The sequence below is a fragment of the Oryza sativa genome, chromosome 7 (assembly GCF_034140825.1).
Source record: "Oryza sativa Japonica Group chromosome 7, ASM3414082v1".
NCBI classification, from domain to species: domain Eukaryota; kingdom Viridiplantae; phylum Streptophyta; class Magnoliopsida; order Poales; family Poaceae; genus Oryza; species Oryza sativa.
This window is the reverse complement of record NC_089041.1, coordinates 7,654,597-7,663,632: the sequence shown is the minus strand read 5'-3', so window position 1 is coordinate 7,663,632 and position 9,036 is coordinate 7,654,597. Positions and strand designations below refer to the sequence as shown.

Sequence of the window (9,036 nt, the reverse complement as noted above, 5' to 3'; positions counted from 1 at the left end):
TTTGAAGTTATCATAATTTGAAATTCAAATTCAAATTGTGCATACAAAGTCATAGAAAAATGATGAAAATAAAAGTTGTAGATCTTGATAAGTTATACAACTTTGTTATTGACAACTTTTCCATTTGAAATCATTTACTACCTGAAAGGTTTTCTTGAATTACTTATATTTTAAAATTCAAATTTTATATAGTTAAATCAAAATCGAATGGCGAAATGACCAAAATAAAATTGGTAGATCTCAATGAGTTATACAACTTTGTTTTTGACAACTTTTTCACATAAGTTTATTTAGTATGATAAAATTCGATTAGAAATTTTAATATTTTGAAATTATTTTTTTCCCTCCTCCATTCAATTTTTTTCCTCTCCTCTTCTATCTCCCCTCCTCTCCTGATATTTTAACTTCCACCGTCCTTATCCTATCCTATCCTCTCCTATCAGCCTCTCACTCTTTCCTCCTCTCCTCTCTCTCTCACCGACGGGAGCTGTGCGGCGTGGCGGGCTCGGCGGCGACCCGCTCGGCACCGGCGGCGGCCTTCGTTCCCCGACCTCCCATGCGCGGCGGTGGCCTCCCTTCCCCGACGGCGGCGGGCGGCGGGCTCGGCGACGGCCTGTGGCGGCGGATCCGGCGGCGCCGTCCTTGGGAGGGCCGGATCCGCCGCCCTACCGAGGAGCTCGGCACGCGGCGGGCACGGAGACGGCCGGCGGCGGCGACCCTCCCCCCTCCTCAATGCCGCAGCCACATCCCCGATCCACGCCGCAGCAGCCGCATCACCGGCCTGCCCTCCATCGATGGCTGGAGGAGGCGAGGTCGGGCCTTCTCTTCGGGGGCAGCAGGGAGGTCCGGAGGTAGTGCGTCCGCGTCGCAGTCCCCTGCCGCATCGGTGACTCAGCGGCGGCGTCGCGGCGAGCCGCTGGGCAGGAAGGTGCTCAAGTGGCTTCCCGTGGAGCGCCGTGTCACGACCCAAATCCGTTGGCGAAGCTCACCGGAGTTGAGGGACCGATCGATTGCTTGGAAGATGGGAAGAACAGAAGGGAAGCGGAGGAGGAAGGAAGACAAGACAGAGTTGGTAGGAGGGATTGTTTTTCTATTTTTCATCATAGTTGTTTTGGGACAGCTCATTGAGGTTATATTCCCCTCCCGATCTGACCACGCAGGGCCCACACACCATGTGACACACACACCAACTCCTTTATTACATAAATACGCTTTCTCCCACATAATTACGCTTTCCTCCATTGCTTAACGCCTTTAAGCTTTACGCCTTCTCCTGTTCCCTGTCCATTGTCGCAGCTTCAGAGTCTGTCAGAGAGGCGGTCGTGACACGCCGATGGGTCGAGCACTCATCCGCCATCATCGAGCCACAACAGTAAGCTTTAATCTCTATCTGTCTCTGTTGAATGATGGTTGATCCTACGATTCATCCGGTAGCACTGTTCCCTCGATCTGCAAGTTCTGGATGCATTTACTTGCGTATGATGATACTTAGATCAAAGTACAGTTGCAACTCCTCTCAGCAATGGTAATTCTTGGCATGTGTACTTAAGTCTTATTCCCCTGTCCTACAGAAAGTAAATCAATTTATGTAGCAGAGCTTTCTTGCCACGCTACATAGGTAGAGACTAAATATTCTGAACTTGTTTCATTGCATATTCATTTGGAGCTGTAAGTTTCTGATGAAAAGAGAAGGATGCAAGCTTGCAGTTGCTCTGTTGCAGATATGAATTGCAAGCTACAGAAGGTTGTGTGCCACTGCGTTCAAAGATCCCATAGACTAGAAAGATAAGTGTCATTTTCCCACCTTCTTACTACCTTTTCCTATTCTTGAACACAAACATTTGCTACCTCAAAATGATTTTTATTCATGTGATCCCTAAGAATATTGGCATGCAGTCTGCATACATTAGATGCTTACACCAATACTTTAATTAGTAGTTATTAAGAACCACCTGTAAACAAATTACATTCATGTAGGTGATGACTGATGAATGAGAGTGAGTGCATCATGCACTGTGCATGTTCATGCTCAATTTCTGGGCAAAGAGATCAACTTGCATCTGGCAATCAAACTAGATATCTATTCCATTATCTAAACATCTTGCCATGAGCTAATCTGCTAAAACAGAGAAGTAATCTGCTACTTCTACTGTATCTTCTTTCACACTGTAATTCATTTAGTTCAGTTCAGTGCGCTTTACAGAAGCAAGCAATTTAGCATTCAGCATTTCTGCTTCAATTAGCTGGTGAAGAATCTGATCCTGATCAGAGGCTACCCTTTAGACTTTAGCTTGCTGGTTTGATTCCAATCCTTGGTTGGATGAGTGGTCCAAATTTACCCAGTTCCACCAGTAGTTTTAACTTAGCCTGAAATTAATTAACTTAAGAGTTTCTTTCCTGTAGTGATAAAGCTGCATCCAGTACTGCATTTCTCTGTACTTCTCTCTCTACTGTATACTATGTCAGCTTGTTGAGAACTAGATTAGATTTCTCTCCTCTGTATACTGCATTTCAGTACTGCATTTCTCTGTACTTACAATGATGTCTGTTGGGTAGGATCTTGTAAAGGGTAAAGATACATTGATGCCATTGGTTGATTTTCAAGAGAAGAAATGTACAGGATGGAGGCAGCTGAAGATTTTGCCATCTGGAGTGGTGAAATATCTCAGAAATACATGCTATGAACATTTGGCAACCTTAGAATCAGATATCTTTGCTAGTTTGATACAACATATCCTTGTAGGTGATTGTTGATGGTGCATGCAGTTTGTTGAAACCTTTGTTTTTTTCGGTTTGTAAGACTTCTGTAATGGTGCATTATCAGAAGAACCAGTTGCTATATGGGTTGTAACCTTTGTGCTATATGGGTTGTTATTGTGTTTGATTGCTAGGCCTATATGGGCTTAGCCCACTTGTTATTTGATACTAATATGATGGGTTGAAAATGGTGTGGTATAATGTTTGGGCTTATATGGGCTTTTGCAATGGACTTGGCCTATTTATTATTTGATATTAAAGCAAATGGATATAATAAAATTGGGCTGAAAATATGCTACATCATAGATGGGTCAGGCTAAAATCTAGTTGGGCATGCCATTGGGCTAAGCCCATAAACAGGGTGCTCAATACATGGATTTTAATGGGCTATCTGATATTTTGTGACGTTTTTTAGGCTAGATAATGACGAATATAAGCGTCACAAAGTTATGACGACAGAAGGATCGTCACTAGATTAATGACGAAAAAAATAAGGTTTTGTCATAGAACGCTATTAGAGACGCATGATAGGTGACGAATGAATTTTTGTCACACGAGCGTCACAGATTACAAAACGTGACGAAAAATTCAATGTTTGTGACGTAAATGAAGCGTCATCTATCATAAGATATCTTGTAGTGAATCATGCTCTTGACTGATTTTCAGGGTGGTAGATACTTTAGCTAATCTAATTTGGTAAAGCAATTTAGCCGGTTCCGGTATAAACCCTAAAACGAATCTTAGCCGATACAAGTAAATTGAACTACCAAACTAGATTAACAAAGATATATGGTAGATAGGTGCTTACATTGACAAGATCAGAGTGTTGAAGCCCTATCCCCGCCGATGAAAAGAATAAATTCGTTGAAAAAGTAGAAAAGTAAAAAAAGGTGGCGATGCGCCGAATTTGTATTGATCGTGGAGATAAATTACAATCACCCCGGGTGTACATATTTATACCCATAGGTAGATATTGGTCCTTGTTAGACGAGAAAGAAACTTTCCTAAAGATAAAAGGAAAACATAAAGTCCTTATCGGACACTAAACATAATTTCCTAAAGATAAAAGGAAACTAACAAACTCATCCTAATTAATAGATAAACTACCTTACCGCATCCTCTTTGAACTCGGTCTCTTCTGAATGAACTTCCTTTAATTGATTAATTTCCTTAACTGAATATAGCATTAACCCGACTATTGGCGACTTGATAATTTCCATCGGCCGATTCCAGGACTCTGAAGCCGATAATGACTCTAGGCCGATGATGACTTTGGGGGCTTACCAAATTTCACTGTTAACACTCGCGCGCCATCCCGTCCCATCCCGTTCCCGAGCAAGGGAATCAACAGCCAAGAGCATCGCCTCGGTCCGCTTCATATCCTCAGTCCGCTTCATCATCAACTCCACTATGATCGAATGTTAGCCGATAGTACACCCGTCTATAAAATCCTCTCATGCTTCTGTTTGCCTTGCATCTTCCTCCCATCCTCCTTGCTTGCTTTCTCTAATTTTGGTTCACTTCAGAATGCAGTACTATTGTGAAATTTTTGTTCCTCCCATGCCCCTTTGTTATTTGTGTATCTCCCTCATCTCTCCTCCCTTTTAAATTAAATCATAATTGCTTCTTGCCTTTTCTAATCTTGGTTTTCTTCAGATTGTAGGACTATAGCTATGAAATTTTGTTATCATTCTGTCTCTACTTTCTGTGTACATTTTGATTTGGCTACCTGTGTGGGGGACGTCAAGGTAAATTCTAATGTCCATTTTTATTTCAGGTGTAAGAATCATCCCTATGAAAGGCATTGTGTTATTCTGGAGCAATTGATCAAGTAATTCATTACTCTAGGGACTAGGGTGGTTTCATCCATATGTATATATGAAATTGCAAAGCTGCCCATCATTATTTTGCTACATATATTCAGATAGCTAGAGATATTGTAAAACAATTCCTTATATGTCTTTGATACTTATATTTTGTGAATTAAACCCTTCATCGCCATGATCTATTAGGTGCATTTTGTTTTTCCATAATAAAACACTAAAATTTGAATTGGTTCAGTTCATCACCAGACCACTAGATGGAAGGAATAAACCAAAGTCAGTCTCTTGCTCTTCAGACTTACATTTGATGGAACTATGGAAGGGCTTTAATATCTTACATGATCTTGCTGGTATGTAAACTTGATTTTAGCTAGTAAATGTATGTTTTCTCAATGGTTACAGCAACTGCATGGACCATCAGCATTTGGTCTAATGGATCTCCCTCATGGAGTCATGGGATGGATTGACATCTGTTTATCCAAACAATTCAAGTGATTATAGCTTTACCTAGCAATGTGATGTTTACCAAATTAGTGAGAATCATTTTCTTTAATTTATGATTAAAATCAACTATACAATTTATCACATTTTTCCTTCCTAACATGTGATTTAGTCTCTGAACAATATAGCTGCCTGTCAAGTTATCAGTGGCCATGTTAGATTGCTTATATGGCATATTATATCCCCATCAACCTGTAGAATTACTTCAGTTCATTGGCTTTTTTATATAAAAAATTTGTTTCCTAATCCGACAATATGTTAAGTGTTCCGTAGCAATGCGCGAGGTACCATCTAGTTTACATTACATAGTGGTATCTGGGTCTAAATGTCATTTAGGAAACTCTTTCAATCTTTCATCGGAGCACTATTGTTTGCAGAAATCACATATAGGTCCTCAGCATATTTGGCAGTGATAAGTATATTTGCAACATGTACCCTATCCTTTTCGGTATTTGCAAGATGAAGTTCAACTTCTTCAACATACAGGCTGGTATATGTCAACTTATGTAAACTAATGAATAAATATCAACATAGGAAACTATGGCGCATACCATCACCTAAATTATTGTGCCAACTAGTGAATACTGACCACCCTTAAAGCCATTAGTAGGATGCTTATTTCTATCTCCTTTGTCGGTGAAGTCCTGTCCTCAAACACTGGTATTAGACCTTTGTCGGTGAAGTCCTGTCCATAAAAGATATAGTACATCATTGTTTTTTATAGTTTAGGTTTGATACATAAGCATCCCTCTGTTTCGTAGTCTTTCACTTGAGGAAGTTACTAGGGCCAATGTCCTTCAGCGCACAGATCTGCTCCTCCCCATGGCGGACATGACAGTCACAACAACATCCTTGCCTTCACCAAATCCAGTCTTGATCTGGCCCAGGAGATTGTCATAAGTTGGGAGTCCAAGATCATCCTTAGTGTTACCGCTCTCAGTAAGAAGGCTCACGAATAATCCATCCTCTGATATGTCAATCAGCTGGTAATTTGTACGGTTCATGTGGAACATCACAGTTGTGGGATGAAGGAACAATATCCTTGGCAACAAAGTGACACTTGGCATGACCGTGCTTACTAGTCTTCGAGGTAGAAACCTCCACCACCTTGCAGGGGCGGTTCTTAATAACGATGTACCCATTCTTGCGGATGGTTCCAGCCTCGGCCTTCGACTAAAAGTGGTGCTCCTCGGAGTCCGACATGGCGATCTTGGCGAGCCCCCTTGTTTGGATAGATCGCTAGTTCATGATTGTTGAATGTATACTTAGCGACCACATCTTTCATGGCAACATTTGTACAAGACTAGGATGATCCCAGATCACCTGCAACGCAACTATTTCTATCATCTACTGGCAACTCAATAGATGACATTAACGCAACTATTTTTATCATCTACTGGCAAACCAACTATTACACACCCCAAATTTAAATTTATCATTTGGTTTCCTCCAATATCTCTCCAATCGCTAATTATACCCTCTAAAACAAAAACATATGGCTTATTATTATTCTCAACCAATAACTTAGAGAAACTGTTTATTTATAACATGTTGCCCGTTGCCATCCTGCAGCAGCATGATATAAGTCATGCAAACAAACTTGATCAGTTCTGAATGGCTTTCACAAAGTTTACATGTAGGGCATGTGCAATGCGCCGTATTTCTTGATATCATGTAGCAAGCATTAACACGTACCAAGCAAATCTCGTGTCATGTCTAACAACCATTAACACGTAACAAACTTTAACCGCCAAGCTCACTTATTTGTTTCAAAATAGCTGTCAACTATAGATGAACGGAGGGAGTACCACATTAGACCTTTAAATTTAAATTTTAGGACTAAATCAAGACAAAAGCATGAGTAATGAGCAACTAGAAGTATCACATGTCGAGCCACCCATCACACTCAACAACAAAAAGCCATCCATCGGCCAGCAAGGAAAAGTCGGTCACATCTTGTACTAGCAGTGTATGAAACATATGTAATTATTATTCTCCAATTAGTTCACACATAGTGTATTGTATTTGTATCCATGCCCATTGCCCAATATACATTTAGAACACAATAGAAGAAGATCCATGTATCACTTCCATCATGTTCTGGTAATGTGTATGCACTATTCTATCAATACTAGAGATAGGATATGGAAGAGGTTTCATACGCTGTAAATCCAACAGCTCGTAACATTAAGAGTAGAAATCTGGCCAGTAAAAGTTGTTTTGTTGATGTGGTTGCATGATTTTGCAACAAAACTTACCCATTCCACTTATATAGATCAGATCGCAACACAATACAACAATATCAACCTCCTACAACTCATAAGTCAGGATCTGGGTATTATTCATTTGTAGCAGGATTTGTGACCACTACTAAAAAAAGCATTTTTACATGCGTTCAAAACTTATTTTTACAGTCGTCCATAACCTCCGCCTGCAACCAAACGCCGTAGTAAAATGTGTGCCTACTCTGATCAAACTCATTCACTGTGCGAATTTAACTGATGCACTCGCCAAAGTTAGTTCGAAATTGGTTTCTTCCAATCCCCCATCACTACTAGAAAGACGATTTTTTATGGCATTTGGAAAATATTTTTTATGGCGGCTACGAGAAAAAATCACCAGCGTAGAAAATCGGGGGGTGGGGGGTCACGGGCCGCCAGTGAAAACCGATTTTCGCTGGCGGCCACATTAAGAGGTCCGCTATAAAAACTACTATATTTTTCGGGCGGACCTCTTAAATGTCCGCCAGCGAAAATCGGCGTTTTCGCTAGTGGCTGCTAAAGAGATCTGCCAGAAAAAAAAACAGATCCGCCAACGAAAAGCAAAGCCTCACTAAAAAATTTTGGCGGCATTTAAAACCATGCACACGAGATTCCTTCACCCACCCACCCACTGCCAGAGGCTGCCACCCACCCACCCATGCATTCATCTCTCCTCTATCTCTTTCTCCTCTCCACTCACCTCCTCGTCCTCCCCCACCTCTCTCCCCTCTTCCTCCCGGAGCTCCCAGACCTCCTCCTCGTCCTGTTGACGACGGCGACGACGGCGTCCATGACGGGCGCGGGCGACGAGGCCCTCACCTCTCTCCCCTCCCCTCCCATCCCTCTCCCTCTCCCAGATCTAGCCGGAGGAAGGGGGCAGCAGCCGCCGTGGCAGCGACGGCAGATGGGCGGTGGCGGAGCTGACGCCGACAACAACGTGCCGGACCAGGCGGGCGCGGGCGGCGGGCGGTGGCGCGCGGGCGCAGGCGGAGAGGCCGGATCCACCGCCGCCGGGCCGCAGGGAAGCCGGATCCGCTCCCGCCGGACCACGGTGAGGACGGCACCGACCTCGACGCCGTCAACCGTGCTGCCCGGCTCCCTCCTCTCCGACCTCGACGCCGTCGACCGTGCTGCCTGGCTCGCTCCTCCGTGTTGATTTTTGTGATGCTTGAATGCTTTGGTGAATGAAAACAGTTGACTGTAAATTGTTGATGTAAATTTCTGTGGATTTTTTAATACTTGGGGTAAATTTATGTGAAATTTCTAAATGGTGGAGCGTTGACGGAAGCGGACGGAGCGGTGTCGCTCCATCCGTCGTTTTTTTTAATACTTGGCCAGCGAAAAAACATTTACGTTAGCGGCTGTCTTAAGCCAATCGCCAGCGAAAATGGATCTTTGCTGGCGGCTAGTTTAAGACGATCGCCAGCGAAAATGAATTATCGCAGGCGGTCGATAACCGCTAGCGAAGATGTTAATCTTCACTGGCCTTTGCTCTGTGGCAGCACTAAGTTCCGCCAGCGAAAATATAAAATGGCTGCTACGAAAAATGGTTTTCGTAGTACCCATCCACAACTAAACAAATATACCTCCATAGTGGTTTTTAAAAATGGAAAGCCGTGTATTTATCCTACAATGTTAACCAATTGCCAATTGCCATGTTGCATGAGCACAACCAACGACCACATGCAAAAAAA

The 9,036-nt window shown here is 42.6% G+C and overlaps 1 long non-coding RNA gene and 1 pseudogene across 1 annotated transcript; one reads left to right on the top strand and one right to left on the bottom strand.

The window, feature by feature from the left end:
• Positions 1 to 428: 428 nt before the first annotated feature.
• On the top strand, positions 429 to 2,862 carry LOC9268772 (uncharacterized). Its single transcript, XR_010742530.1, has 3 exons — positions 429 to 1,072; positions 1,297 to 1,372; positions 1,674 to 2,862. It is a non-coding gene; the product is annotated as an uncharacterized lncRNA (long non-coding RNA).
• Positions 2,863 to 5,846: 2,984 nt separating this feature from the next.
• LOC9268063 (eukaryotic translation initiation factor 5A-like) lies at positions 5,847 to 6,284 on the bottom strand (annotated as a pseudogene).
• Between the last annotated feature and the right edge of the window lie 2,752 nt (positions 6,285 to 9,036).